The 15700-nt window shown below is 37.7% G+C and overlaps 1 protein-coding gene across 3 annotated transcripts in view; it reads right to left on the bottom strand.

The window, feature by feature from the left end:
• Positions 1-5476, bottom strand: part of Brinp3 (BMP/retinoic acid inducible neural specific 3) — a 375633-nt gene extending 370157 nt beyond the window's left edge. Inside the window, exon 1 of one of the 3 annotated variants that reach the window (XM_031384426.1) lies at positions 4126-5476. The gene's annotated coding sequence lies outside the window, so the exon portion shown is untranslated. Of the gene's footprint in view, positions 1-1090; positions 1670-2407; positions 2783-4125 lie in introns of those variants that run through there. The other 2 variants (XM_031384434.1, XM_031384442.1) reach the window with 2 other exon arrangements.
• Positions 5477-15700: the final 10224 nt, after the last annotated feature.

The following is a 15700-nucleotide window of genomic DNA, read 5'->3' as shown; positions in this document are numbered from 1 at the left end:
CTTTGCAGTTTTCCAACTAAAAGTAGCAATTATTCTTATTTATTCAATATTTTATCAGTGAGCCTTAGAAGCAGAAAAAATATTGATTCAGAGGTTCAAGTCAATAAATGTAAGCACTAAAATTATTTCCACAGCTACTGTAAAGATAATTTCCTAGACAAAATGCTATTAGCAACTGACATGGTTTTATGATGGTGTCTTATTAATTTGTTGGGTTTTGTGCTTCACTATCTGCAAATTCTCAGCTCCTTTAACTATAACCAGAATATAACAAAATGAAGACAGTAATAATAAAGAAAACATTAGACCATACAGATGTATTATTCTAATTATGTTAAATCTGATAGTAGAAGAGATCTACTGATTGCTCAACCTACATATCTACCCAACTTTGATTAAAAATAAAAAGTTTATTTTAGGTGGGTTTCCATAATTTTCTCCCTCCCTCTTTTTTTTCAGTTTTTCAGTTGTTTTTCTTAGACTTAGACATATCTCTACCTGGGGTTCATGTAAAAGCCTGCCTTTGGGTAATCTCTTCTTCCTCCTCCAATTTACCACATTTAATACCAAACCTGAGCATTTTTGTTTTCAAGATCGAGAAGATAGTATAAGGATGTCCCCAAAAACATTCTCTCAAGGAGTCAAAATTACTTTTTTTTTTTAGTTCAAGAGGCCCTCGATAGTTCTTCAGTTGCCCTCTGTAGGTTTGTAGGAAGGTTTGTGACCTCAGCAAAAGACATTGGTAAAAGGCATCTCTGCAAGTGACACTTCCATATTTCATTAGGACCACCCACCCCTTCCCCTAACTCTATACCTTCCCAATCATTGTCTCTTCCCTAGGTCCATTTTATGATTTTTCTACCACTGTTCAACATTTAAATAAAACCACATTAAACATTTAAATGAATGCACATTGAATCACTAAATGATATTAAACATACTCATGAATGCGAATATTAAGAAGTTACGGATCTTAGAATGATCTAAAAAAAATTCATGTCTTCTGTAGGTCGGAATGCAAGTATCATCACAAGATAGGTCAAACACAGACTATAAGATTGCTGCTATCACATAGACATTCAGTTCTTACCTGGTTAACTGCATGATGGCAAACAAATCAAAAGAAAAAGTCCCCAGATTCCAAATCATCTGTCTCCACGCCTCTCTGACAGCTTTACAGCTTAGGGTTTTCTTCCTTGCTTGCATACATTTGTCTGGCTATCCTTTGCAAGGGATGTTAGGGTTAATCTGTCACCCAGGTCACCTCCTCCTCTTTTCCAAGAGCTGTTTGACAGCTCACACAGAAGAGAAAGTGCATTTTACCCTTTCAAGTAGAGCCTACCCTGACTCTCCTCGCCAAGGCTCCCTTTACAAGGAGGTCCCTGCTCTGCTGGAGAATTGATCACGTTCTGGACCTAAAGGAAAGTACAAGGCTTTCAGCTTCAACTCTTAGGGACTAGGAGAAGAGCCATCAAAGACTTCAACTCTCTTTCCCTGTTTGGCTACAAACGCTGCAGAAACCCGCAGCCCAGAAGCGCCACCCCCTCCCTGGTGGTCACCACCGGAGCCGAGAGACCAGAAATCAGTCCTCTTTCTCTCAACCCCACCTCCAGGAAAGAGGGGTGAGCAAAATAAAAAAAGAGAACTTTATAGTGGCTTTAAGGTAAGATTGTAGCTCCTGAGCCTCAGACTGCGGATAACAGCATTCCAAGCCCTGGCGCCAAGTTGAAACCCAACTCACTTCACCCTACCGCCCTCTGGATTCTGAGTTAGTGAAGGAAGGAAAGGCATGAGTGATGATTATTAGCAATACTAAAAAAAAAAAAAAAAAGTCCTTCAGCTACCCTAAGCTCTACTAAACAAGCAGATAACAACCACGATCGGGGTTTTTAAAAACAAGCATCCTGGGGAAAGCATCGCGCGCTGTGCTTAGATTCAGCTCATGAAAATAATAAAGAAATTGCAACACAGAACGGTGTTAAGAGATTACAGAAAAAGCAAGTCTTTCTTCCTTACAGAAGAGGTTTGGAAGCCCAGGAAAACTGGACATTCGACGTTGTGGAAGGTTGAAAAAAACCCTTGTAAACCTCACTCTCCTGGGCTGCAAATGTCCACCGCGAGCCGCAGGGCTGAGAGCATAGCCTGCGCCAGCGGGTCGGGGACTCCATCCCCACCCTCGCGCTCCCGCACCAGCACTGAGCCCTGGACCAGCCAGGCTACTAGGCGCTTTGCCCTCCACGTCCCCAGAACCCAGGAGGCTTAGATGTAGCCTAGGGCCGCCGCGAAATCTCCAGACACACTCGCCTGTTGCTAGCCCTCCGGTTAAAGCATTCCTGGCTGCAAGAGCCTGTCAATTTCCCTCACAGAAGGCTGAGCTCCGGGTTCTAACACAGCAAAACGCACTTACCTAGACAGCGAACGTCTGTGCCTCACTGTGTCACACTGATTAAGCAGAAAACGGTCTGACTGCACTGAAAGTTTTCTCCTTTCTCCCTCTCTCTCCCTCCACCCTTGCGCAACAGCAGTAGTCCTCTAGAGAGGGTATTTGAATTGGCGAATTACACCAAAGCCTCTTTTCTTCAAATGAAGTCACGGACGCTGATGGCCCTGGCTTGTAAGGCAGGACGGACCAAACTGAACTGGCAAAGACAGCAGGTAGTCTAGCGCTGAGTGAGGGACACCAAGAGGTGCGGATCACTGTGTGAGCCCCAATTCCTCTTCCACTCGGTGGGAAGCAAGGGGGAAAGCCCTGGAATCTCAGTAGGGGGAGGGGGATGGTGCGATCCTGCAGCTGGAGTACTTTTATGTCTGGAAGCTTTAAAGGCTTTTGAATTAAAAAGAAAGAAATCATTGCCTAGATTGTCGCGTCAGCCATCAATGACTGGAACAGTTCTTTCCCAGAAATTAAAAAGAACACCCCCCCCCAAAGAAAAAAAAAACATCAAAATAACTTAGGAAGGACAGGCTCGAATAATGGATCCTCATCTCCATCCACCCCAATAAAGGGGGACTGTGCAAAAATATGTGCTTTACAGATTATGGACATGTGCATGTTTGCGATTGATAATTACCAAACTCTTGGCCAGATATGAAGTAAAAGCCAACATTTAAATGTTCCTCAAAGCAACTCGGTGGAATGAGAAGGATCATCAGTTAAAGACCATAGAAATGTTCATAAAAGCACAACACAGAGACCATATTAACATACTTATTAAAAACTGAGGGCAGGGGTGGGCAAGTGTGAAGAGAGAGGCAATTACATTTTTTCACATAAAATCCCTCCCTGAATTTCAATGTATTAGAACCCAGATAATCAGTGGCTTCAGAGAGCTCTCTTCATCTGAAGAGAGACCTCACTGACCAGTTAACTGTCCCCAGCATAATTCACAAAACCTAAATGCACTGCAAAATGCTTCCTAGACAGGAACCCCAATGCCAGGCACATATTGGATATTGTATAAAGAATGGTGCCCTCAAAACTCGAATTCCTTTCCTTGCCATAGAGTGACAAATTAGTATTTAGGATCCTACTAAATCAATAGACACACTTAACCAGTGTCCTCCCTCAACCATTCAGTTGTTTAGCATGAGATGAACACCTGCTGACCTGGACCACCTTCTGAAGATCAGAGAGACTAGTGAACTTTCTCAAACCCATAAATAGCCAGCTCTCCTTCAGAAAATTTCAGCTCTTTTATAGGCGATTTCATAGACTAATAGAAAAGAATTACCCCTTCAAATGGTACAACGCTGTGTTCCAAAAGGGTACATTCCGGAGGTGAAGTCCACATTACCTCATAGAAACTTGTACTATAGTTGAGGTCTTTTTTTTTTTTTTTTAATGAAGGAAATATTGGGGCAAGTTATTTCATGGGTTACATCTTACTAGTTTCAGCATGTACTAATGGTCACACACATAAGTATTTGCAATCTGAAAGTAACTGTCCAAAGAAAGCAGAGAGAGAGAGAGAGAGAGAGAGAGAGAGAGAGAGAGAGAGAGAGACAGAGACAGAGACAGAGACAGAGACAGAGACAGAGAGTCTGAAGAAAAAAGTAGTGCTTATTTTTAAAAAGTAAAAATTAACACAATAGTAAATTACTCATCACATGTAAAGAAATACTTACCAGAGGAAGTTTAATGAAGCAAGATGACTGTAAGAGAAATACATCCACGATTCAAGGAGATATCCCATGATCTTCCAAAGCAGTGTAGATTTGAGAGCTGCAGGACAGTAGGAGTTGGAAATACTCAGTAGTTCCTGGTGACATCTAATCAAGTGAAAGCCACTTATTCCTTATTCGAGGGACAAAGAACCCAAAAAAGTAAAGGAGGCAAAAATGGTAAAGGAGTGCTTTTTTTTTTTTTTTTTTAAACTGAGAATGGGCAACAGTGAGAACCTTTCTTATGATGATCCTCAGGCGAACAAATGCACCAAACTGAAAGTCACCACAAAGTGAGGAAGCTGGGTGACCCCAGAGAACAGAATGAATAAGACAGAGATCTGCAAAGAGAAGTAAAAGGATGTGTTGGATACAGGGAGTAGACAACTAGTGAGCTAGGCTGTAGTCATCCTCAGAGAGCAGCAACACTGACTTAGGCTGCTGGGGATGATCCAATGAGAATTCAGAGAGCAGCGCTTCGGAAATCCTGCAGGATCTTCCCACTCGCAGTTCTTTTCAGAGTTTACCTGCGCTGGGAAGGTTATCATTAGGATTAATAGTATTCCATCAATGCATTTCACTAGCACTTCCCCGGAATCCTTTCCCTTGCAGAAACTGATCCAGGCATAGTAAGAAAACCTGACATAACACACACCCCAAATAAACCAGCAGGACCGGTCCCATTGCGTAGAGCTAATCCTCAGCGATTTTTGCATAGACAGAGGCTGGGAGGTGAATGGTTGAAGGTCATAGTCACTCAGAGTTTTCCGAGGGCGCTATGCTTTGGATGGTTAGCAATAGGACCCAAAAGTGGGTGATGGGGTACCTAGGCGGCAGCAGCTCTCCTAGGTCCGCTTCCTTGTTAAATCAGGCTGCCTGCTTTAATGCAATTGCTTTCACTCCTGAGCCCCTGCGCTAAGACCATGCTCCAAGAAGCTAGATTTTAGGGCAGTCCGAGAGAACTGTCCCTGGTCCATTGGGGGTTGGGTAGGAGGGGTGCACGAGTGACTGTCTGTGCCATGTCTGCCTTGCATTTGATTCCAGCAGTTACCGAGCTAAACTAGAGAAAGAAATAGCTTTGTTATGGATTGCATTGTCGAGCCATTTTCATGTCCTGATACCGCATAAGCGATCACCTGATCATTGGATCGATTGGGTAAGATTAGCGTGATCTCTTCTCCCTTTCCCTTATCGTGACCACCCCCTTTCCCAGTTCTCTCCCTAAACCTTTCGTTCTCTGCGTCTTTCCCTTTCTCCACTTCTCCTTTCCTCTTTTCTCTCTGAAATCTACTGCTCCCGGGGAACTTGCCTGTTTGAGAGAGGAGCTTATAACACTGTAACCGATTTATTTATTTATTTATATCACGGAATGACCATCACCTCCCTTCTAAAAATATTTTCTTTGGGGAAATTCTGGGTCCTCATCTTTCGAGATTCTCTGAATGACCCAGAAGGTGTCTAGAGAGTACACTCAGGTAGAAGAGTCTTTAGCCCTGGTTTCCAGCTCAGTCTTGCTGAAGCTTACAAATTATGTGTCTGTCTGTTTTAGAAATAGGAAGGGAAGGGAACTTGGAAATCGATTTATTTGTTGTAGAAACTGAGTTGCTGAATGGTGGATGGCTTCATCATTTACCGAGGATAAAAATGTTCTTCATAAGTAATCTTATTTTCTGCGGTTGAAAAGGCAACACATTGCTTCTCAGTGAACCATCCCCCACTCCATTCATTTATATCCTTTCTGTATGTAAATCACGGAGGAGCTGGGTCACTGGAAATTTTTCTTTTCCTCTTTCTTGGGAGAGTAGAAGCCTGCAAATGTGAAGTTGAAGGGGGAACTGGGGGGGGGAGTTGTGCTTTGGAAACAATATCAACATTTTAAGGTCCTTCTTATCTTGTAAACAAATACTCACAGGTAAAGTATCTTTGGTTTCCCAGCTATCCCTCTCACTTTTAACTCTTTCTTTTCTGGAAATGAAGTGAATTTGGGGGTAGCAGACCATGTTAAACATACTGTAAGTACACTTTAGCTAGCTCTGTTTTAAAATTAATACTGTTTCAGCCGTAGTAATAATGAGCTTGGTTGTCTTGTCCCATCTGACAGGAAAGATAACACTAGAAATCTTTTATTAAGTGTGTATGCTAGGTCCAATTCCTATATCTGCTCCACTGTCCCAAGTGAATATTTGCTGGTCATGATAAAGCTTTCTGGCTTCCCAAGAGTCTATAGCACCCCCACTTGTGAATGGTTATCTTGAAGGGAGGACATGTACAAACTTGTGAAGGAGCTGAGCAGCTCTTGATAGTACTGTTATTATATTCTGCTAAATGTGGAGAGTAACAAGTCTTGAAACTGGCATGAACTTGGATTACCAGTGCAAGCTGCCTTTTTTTGGATCCAAAATATTACAGGATTCTGTCAAGTAGAAAGCATTGTGATTTCGAATTACCAAATACATTTCCTTGGCAAAACATGCCTATTAATTTTTTCCTTTGTTGTTAATCTTAGTGTAGTACCTTATCTCCAAGTTTGAATAAGAAAAGATTAGCTAATTAGTGTAAATATGCATGTTCTTTGCAAGCATGAGGATTTGAGCATCAATTGAAATATATTCTGAAACTCTATTACGAACAAACTTTTGATGATAATCGTCATTGTAGAAGTCAGTACTCTAACATAAAGAAAGGAAGAGAGCTAAGTGCCATGCAACAGAAACAAATGGAAAGATGTGTGCCCAAGTCTCTGTAGTGTTTATTACTATCAAAGACTGTCAAAGGCAAACATTTAGCAAGGACATGGTAACATCACTTTCTTTTATCTTTCCAGGATGCACACTGTCCTGAATGCTCTGACAAGGTAGAACATTTCTTTGGTGTCTCATTTTCTAACAAGATGGATTATTTCTGGGTATCTCTGTGTTTATTACAGAGGCTGACACATTCTGCCAAGAGGACCTGAGGCTACATAAAGAGCTGATACCAATATCTTGAGATATGTTCACTACCAACACAGCTTAACAACTGTGTCATCTGCAGTCCATACTTGCTTTCCCTGAGAACCTCAGAATGTTGCCCAAGATCACTTCCCTAACTGACCATTAACAGGAATGTGCTATTTCTTTAGGACCCAGTCTGACTTTTGTCAGATGATTGAAACAAAGTTTTATTTTCTCAGCATCCAGAGTGATGCACTCTTGTATCTATATTTGTAGCTGTGTAGAACTGAGGCCACTTTAGACTATGTAGTAACACCTTGACTCAAGATGCAAACAGTGTGTGTATGTGGGGTGTGTGTGTGTGTGTGTGTGTGTGTGTGTGTGTGTGTGTGTGTGTGTGTAGCTCCTTTCATTTCAGGACACTCATCTGAAACTATTCACTTAGTGGACCTTATGCTAGTGATGGGTGCTCTTTGCCTACTTGTCTTATCTTCCTTCATAGCTACAAATCAATAGATTTCACATATTATCTCACTAAAAAAATCTGCCAAAGGAACATTCAAATGAGTTAATGCTAGGGATGGATTGTAGCATTGGGGAATGTTCTGCATATAGCTAGATCTGTAGATTTGCTGTTCAGAGCCCCCCTCACAGAAACTAGAAATATATTCATGTTCTTTTAATTCTTTTTATATTGTTTGTATGTGTGTGTGTGTGTGTGTGTGTGTGTGTGTGTGTGTGTGTGTGTGTATGTTTGTGTATGGAAACTCACATGGGGAGTCACTTTTTTCAACCACATGGGGTTGCAGGATTGACCCCTCAGCTTTCAGGCTTGGTGGTAAGAATTAACCTGTGCTGTCTCACCATTCCCCTCAAATTAAATACTTTATTTTTTTTAAAGACTTATTCATTTATTTTATGTGAGTACACTGTTGCTGTCTTCAAACACACCAGAAGAGGGCATCAGATCTCATTACAGATGGCTGTAAACCATCATGTAGTTGCTGGGAATTGAACTCAGGACCTCTGGAAGAGCAGACAATGCTCTTATCTGCTGAGCCATCTCTCCAGCACTTGGGAGGTATAGGCAGGCAGATTTCTGAATTCGAGGCCAGCCTGGTCTACAGAGTGAGTTCCAGGACAGGGCTATACAGAGAAACCCTCTCTATATATAAATAAATAAATAAATAAATAAATAAATAAATAAAATACTTTATTACAGAAATATTGTAGTTTGCTTATAAAGAAAATATCTAAATGTCAGGCTTTTTTAATATTAAATTTAATTTATAATAAGTTATAAAATTAGGACTCATTAAGGAGGAGTTTACATGTGTACATGAACTGAATATATAAATATGAATTTATTATTTCTTGCATAAAAAAGCCATATTTTACATAGATTTGTGCATGCACATTTGTTTCTACTACAATATTGAAATTTATTCACTTTAGTCTCCTTGCTGTTTATTTTGTCTTCAGAGCTTTCACATCGAAAGTATTCAAAGTTGCTTTATTACCTCTGTGTACAGTAATCTTCACATTTATTTTATAAGATCAAGGTGCTGTTAAATAAACTGATTCAGTGTATTTGAATCACAAGTAAAAACTGTTTTGGAACTAGCCAGTTTAAAAAAATAATTTATTCTGTTCTCTCATGTTCATGAGGAAGTTAAGAACTAAAGATGGCTTGGTTATTATCAGCATATGCCAACTAGTGATCTAAGGGATCTGAGAGGCATTTTTCTGGGCTTTTCAGCTACTGTCAATTCTATACCAATTAAATCCTTCAGTAGTTCTTACAGGAGGCATCATTTGAGATTATGATAGAGAATCAGTGGAAGGAAAGAAAAACACCAATTTGAAGACCAATAATGTGCAGCTACCTATGTCAGAACATGTAGGAAGTTACTGTTTATATTTCTGTTCCAATTTACACTATAGACACTTCTCTGCCCTCCCCCATATGAGGAGAAACTTTTTAACATCATAATCCTGATTTCTCATGGAGTGCCTTTAACTTTCTATCTGTTCTATGTTCTATCTATGTGTTGGACTATCTTCAGACTATTTTGCCCTCAAACTATAAACTGGAAAGTCAAGCTACATGCAGTATAATACTGCATTAAGCCACATTTAATTTACTTCTTAAATTTCTAATAGACATAGAAAATAGGACATTGCAAAGGCAAAAATCTAATAATCCACATAATGAAAGACAAGTGATCTAGAAATTTTCTCATAATCAAAACAAGCAGAACATTACATATTTTATTATAATAATTAAAAACTCCAATTTATAAGAAAATAACAAAAGCTTAGTCATTTAAAGTTGCTTAATTTTCTAAAAAGCAGAAATACATAAAAATTATTTCAGTCTTTTAAGTATGTCAACATTTGATTATTTCATGCAATTACTTATATATTTATTTATTCATTCATCAACCCTAAAGTAAATATGAGTACCAAGTTCAATTTGCCAAATGTTCCTTATGAAATATATAAGAAAAACACCACCACCTACAACAAAAATAACAAAAATAAAATCTAAACTTTTTAAATGCCCATGTTATTCCCTTACCACTTAAAATGTTTAAGCTAAAGGAATAATTATGACTTATGGAGTCATTGTTGGAAACAATTGTTGAGTAGAGTTTGCACTGTTATATATGTTTGTGTGCTCATACCAAGTCTTTACATGTATATAAATGGTATAGAGCTGACTACATTTCCAGCAACATTCTGTCAACTAGTTTCCACACTGGGAAAAAATAATTCCCAATTGGGTTTCCTTGATGTTGTTTCTATTGTCCTTCCTCTATATTCCTAATATTTAGCACAGTATTCAACATCGAGTAAAAGTTCAATAATGCTTATTTAAAGGCTACAACAAAGTAGTTCATTAAACTCTCTACCATTTTAAATAAGGCTTGCATTTAATTTACCTATTTATTTACAAATACAGCTAGTTTATAAAGCATTATACATCAAAATATTTTTGCAGTATTTGTTTTACATTGACCCAGTGATTCAAATTAGAAATGTCAGTCTTCATAAGCAACTCTGGATCATTAATCTGTTATTAGGCATTTTATTAACTTGATATTTTTACCATTCTGCAAAGTATATGTTTATTTGGAAATGGAGAATTGAAGTCTAAGAAAGTGGTTAATCAGTTATTAACTTTTTTATTCATCCATCTTTTCAGGCTTCTGTGATAAAACATCATATGCTGGGTGTCTCAGACAACAGAATCTTATTTTTCGCATAATAGGGACTAAAAATCCTGGGTGAAGTTACATGTACATCTGGTCCTTGGCAGGAGTTTACTTTCTGGTTTGCAGTAGAAGTCTTATATAACCTTTCTCATTGGTACACACACACACACACACACACACAAAAAGTTAAAAGGCAAAGTAGAAAAAGAGAAGGATAAAAGACAACATTCATCCTTAATTCCTTGACTACAATCTACAATGACTGGCCTTCCAAAAGCCATCACACAAGAAATTTTATTTCAATGTTTGAATTACACTGTAAAACCAGTCTATAACAAGACCACTAGATTCACTAATGGTACAGCAAAAACCCTCTAGGCCTCAACCATTTACAAGAACTACAGTCAACAGTCAATGAAGGATTGCTGAGAGCATGAACAGCAGTCTTCCCCAGGGAAGAGCATACCAACTGGTTGTCAAGCGCTGAAGGTCAGCCCTGAAAACATACATACAGGTAACATTTTACAGACAGAGTGGAGTAGGTTGTATTTAAAAATATATATGTGCAAACAAAATTTGTGAAATAACAATTTTTGAAAAGCAAGGCTATGAATTTGAAAATAAAGGCAAGAAAGTACTATATTGAGTTTGTTTTTGAGGGAGAAATGTTATAATTATAATCTCTAAAATAAAAATATTACTGAGATGTCACTGACTTCTTTGTTAATTTTTATTTTAATAATTTTTTGTATGTGTGTATGTGCATGTATGCATGTGTGTGTGTGAGAGAGAGAGAGAGGGAGAGAGAGAGAGAGAGACAGAGAGAGACAGAGAGAGACAGAGTGAAACAGAGTGAGAGAGATCATGTATTTGTGTGTGTAAGTGATCATAGAATCCAAATGCTCTGGATTATCCTGGAACTAGAGATTCATGCCATTGTGTCGAGTCTGACACTGGTACTGGTAATAGACCTCAGGATGCCTGTAAAACCATTATGCACTCTTAACCAGTACACCAGTTCTCCAGCCCCGACTGGATTATTTTATACAGCATATTGCATTTCTCCCAGTGTTAAAAGCAAGAATTTAAAGTGAATAATTTCAAGTGATTTTTTAATAATAGCATGTTATGTAACTATGAATTATTCATTTGCTTCTCAGAAATAAAATATTTTCATAAAAAAATAAAATACTATAATATAATGATCTGAATTTTAAAGCTAGTTTATATAACACTTTTGAAATTTGGAGTTTATAAGATTAACAAATTTTATTTTCTTAAGGAAACTACTAATAACCACTTAATAGTGTTATGACTAAAATATATTCATTATATAGGGAATAATACAAATAGGTATATGTCCTGCTACCTGTCATAAATATAATTATGTGATATACAAGGTAACAAAAATGCAAATATTGAATTATTACAAAAATGATAAGCCAAACTTCTTAAGGTTCTTTTATATATATTTACTTCAAAATATGCAGGTCCTAAAAATAAAAAAATAATGTTAATGGTAGATTGAATGACAAAATAACTTTCCAAACTTTATAATATACTCCTTGTAATGTATAGGTCATCTTGTTTCTAACTGAAAACCTCAAAGGGCAGGGTGGCACTGGGTATGAGTCAGAAAGGACACTAACAAAGGATAATGGCTAGACTTAATGTGGAGTTAGTTAAACCAGGTGGTTCTGTCTGAGAGCATTCTGGAATCTAGAAATGAAAGGAAACAAATCTTTAGAGCTTCTAGAAACAATGTGACAGTTCGATCTTTGAAGACAAAAACAAACAAACAAACAATTCCACCCTAACAAACAAAATCCACTATGTTCTACAGATTGATGGAATAGTTAAGAGCATATAAGATTGCATGAATTTATTTCAAATATAGTAGTTAGCACACATCTTTATTCGTTCAAAGTACTATCCATATGCAGATAGATATACTAAGATGTGAGACAGAGAAAGAAAGAGGGGACAGAGAGAGAAAGACAGAATTGTGTTCAGTTCATTCAAGACTGTTTGGAATTTACCAGACACTTTTACAATATACTATCAAAAAAGTTAACTGAACATTTACTTAATTAGAATGCACCATTAATTATAGTGTCTTACGAACTCTGAAGGCCTTTCACCTCTTTAATGAAAATAAGGTAAAGCTGAACTGCTTGGTGGTAGCTCTAAGTCTCCTTAATGTGTCTACTTTCTTTCCTCGAGAAATAGATATCTTGTAGGATGATGAAAATTAGTCGTTTAAAATTAATATGTAGTTTTGGTTCTGTAGAAAAGCTACAAATTTATAGAGAAAAATATTTTTGAAAGACTACATAAAATTCATTCCATATTTATGGAAAAAAGAGTAAGTCTAAAAGGCTATTTGACAAATATGTATTGATAAATTTTTCAATATTTCCTATGAATAACATCCTGTAGAGAAAATGGGATTTTTAGTACTACAAGGACATAGAAATAATTTGTAGTATTTTACCACTAGTTGCAGAATAAGATAAGTAAATTGATAAATATAAACATTTTTTTCTCCACTCCATATTTCACCTACTTCTTTAATAACTCATTTTTAAGAAAGAAAAAATAAACCAAACAAATGTTGTTGTCACTTGTGGGCCAAGGGCTTCCTAGGAGGGAAAAAAGCTAAATGTGACAGTTAAAGGGAAAGTCACTAAGTAGAATACAAATATTAACAAAACCATTCCATCAACAATTAGAGAAAATAGTAACTCTAGAATCAAATATTACTGCTTTTATAAGCATTTGAATTTCTTTGCCCACAATCTTAAGCCATAGTTTGAAATTCCTTAGACCCTAACAAGAAATAGTTAAAGTTGAATAGAAGACTTTTTTCTACATAAGTTAAATGCTATAAATAAGATCTTAAAATAAATTAAAGTTTTATTTGTAAATAAGATCTTAAAATAAATTAAAGTTTTATTTCTTTGTTTGTTTACATAGAGTTCAGATAAATTACTAGAATGGCTTTAGTGTTCTAATTCACATGGTTTCAGTGATCCAGAAAGGTATCTTCTCATGGCTTTGCACTGTATGAAGTCTTTAAACCTTTGGGCTCAATTTGGCAAATATGGACAAATCTCTTAGAAGATTTGATGGAAATTTAAAGTCCATTAGTCAAATTATTCACAGGACCACTGTAGTATGCATGTTGTGAACCAGCTGTGGTTCAGAGTTCTCTTTTTCAGCCTTCAGGGTGTCCAAGTATGCTGCTACCAAACTGGAAAGATGTAGCAAAGTTAGGAAGAGATGGCATCTGCAGGATCCAGGTCCACGGCTTGGGTGAGTGGGTGGGTGTTCTCAGGATTTTAGTCTTACAGTTCTCTTTTTAGATGATACTCAATGAATCAGTTCTTTTAAACAACCTTCAGTGAAGTACCTGGTACATTACACTTTATTCAGGGTAACCAAGGGCTATATATGAACTTTGGACAGTAGGAAGGGGTTTTCAGAGTGAATGTAAAATCAATGGCTGGAGCTTAACTTGCTATGAATGCCTCATTTGGCATTTCAGGAATCCCAGGTACTTGTTGGGTGGGTTCTTATTAGGAAAGAGGAAGTTTAACTTTTAGGCTTGCAAAGGGCTACATGACCTTCACCAAGAGCGACTTTTCTCAGGTAGAGAGTCTCTCTCTCTCTCTCTCTCTCTCTCTCTCTCTCTGTGTGTGTGTGTGTGTGTGTGTTTGTGTTTGGGTGTGAGGAGGGGGTCTAGGTCCTCAGATAAGATCAGAGAAGGGGAAACCCTACTGGAAAAAGGGAATCCATTACTTTGTGCCAAGCTCAGAGGAGCTGTCTAGACCTTGTAGATTTTTTTTCCAGATTTCTTTAAAATTTCCAATAATTTTTGATTAGATGCTTCCTTTATTTACAATATCTCCTTTCCCAGGTTCCCCTCCAGAAAAAAGAAAAGAAAAGAAAAGAAAAATAAAATAAAATAAAAAACAAAAACTAAAACAAATAACTATTCCCTCTCCACTCCCTCTGCTCACCTGGAGCCATTAGTCCCACCTTGTGTATTCTTTGGTTGGTGGCTTAGTCCCTGGGAGCTCTGAGGGTACTAGTTAGTTCATATTGTTGTTCATCCTAAGGGGCTACAAACCCTTCAGCTCCTTGGGCCCTTTCTCTAGTTCCTTCATTGGGGACCCTGTACTCAGTCCAATGAATGGCTGTGAGCCTCTACTTCTGTGCTAGTCGGGTACTGTCAGAGCCTCTCAGGAGACAGCTATATCAGGCTCATGTCATCCAGCATTTGCTGGCATCCACAATAGTGTCTAGATTTGATGATTGAATATGGGAAGGATTCCCAGGTGGAACAGTCTCTGAATTGTCCTTCTTTTAGTCTCTACTCCATAGTTAGTCTCTGCAACTCCTTCCATAGTACTACCAGAGGACACAGCTAGACCACTCATGGGCATATAGCCAGAAGATGCTCCAACATGAACCAAGGACACATGCTCCACTATGTTCATAGCAGCCTTATTTATAATAGCCAGAAACTGGAAACAGCCCAGATGTCCCTCAACAGAGGAATGGATACAGAAAATGTGGTACATCTACATAATGGAGTACTACTCAGTTATTAAAAACAATGAATTTATGAAATTCTTGGGAAAATGGATGGATCTGGAGAATATCATCTGAGAGAGATAATACAATCACAAAAGAGCACACATAGTATGCAATCTCTGATAAGTAGATATTAGCCTAGAAGATTGGAATACACAAAGTACAAACCACAAACCACAAGAAACTCAAGAAGAAGGAAGACCAAATGTGGATACTTCATTCCTTCTTAAAAGGGGGGGGGGGATTGTAGATTTCAACCATAAGTTGCAGGGTTTGACAACAGGTCAAACCTAGTTACAAAGAATACTTAACCATAGAGTTGTTCTTTATGTCTGGAAGATAAAGACAACATAGAGAAAACAACATGCTATGTAGATTGGATCATTTCCAAACTATTTTTCTAAATGATTAAAACATCAGATTGCATATTTAATACAAAGGGAAGTATCCACAGATCCATGAATAATTAAGGCAGGAGGTTTAATAGAAGAGGCCAGTATGTACAAAGGGAAATCCGACCATTCTATAAACTAATAGACTTTATGGATATTTACTTTTTAAACACGTGTATCTCTTTTCCCTGATCGCACTCGCAAAATTTCCTTGTACTATTCAACTAGATACCCACATGCAAATACACCAACAATGAACAAATGTATACATGAAGTTAATCTAGATATTGACAATATATATTTCACAGAAACTTTCTCAAAATAGATGCATGACTTAATGTAAAAGCATAACATATGCCGGGCAGTGGTGGCACATGTCTTCTTTTTTTTTTTTTTT

The sequence above is a fragment of the Mastomys coucha genome, unplaced genomic scaffold (assembly GCF_008632895.1).
Source record: "Mastomys coucha isolate ucsf_1 unplaced genomic scaffold, UCSF_Mcou_1 pScaffold1, whole genome shotgun sequence".
Lineage (NCBI taxonomy): Eukaryota > Metazoa > Chordata > Mammalia > Rodentia > Muridae > Mastomys > Mastomys coucha.
Note: the sequence above shows the minus strand (reverse complement) of the source record. Positions and strands in the feature narration are given on the sequence as shown.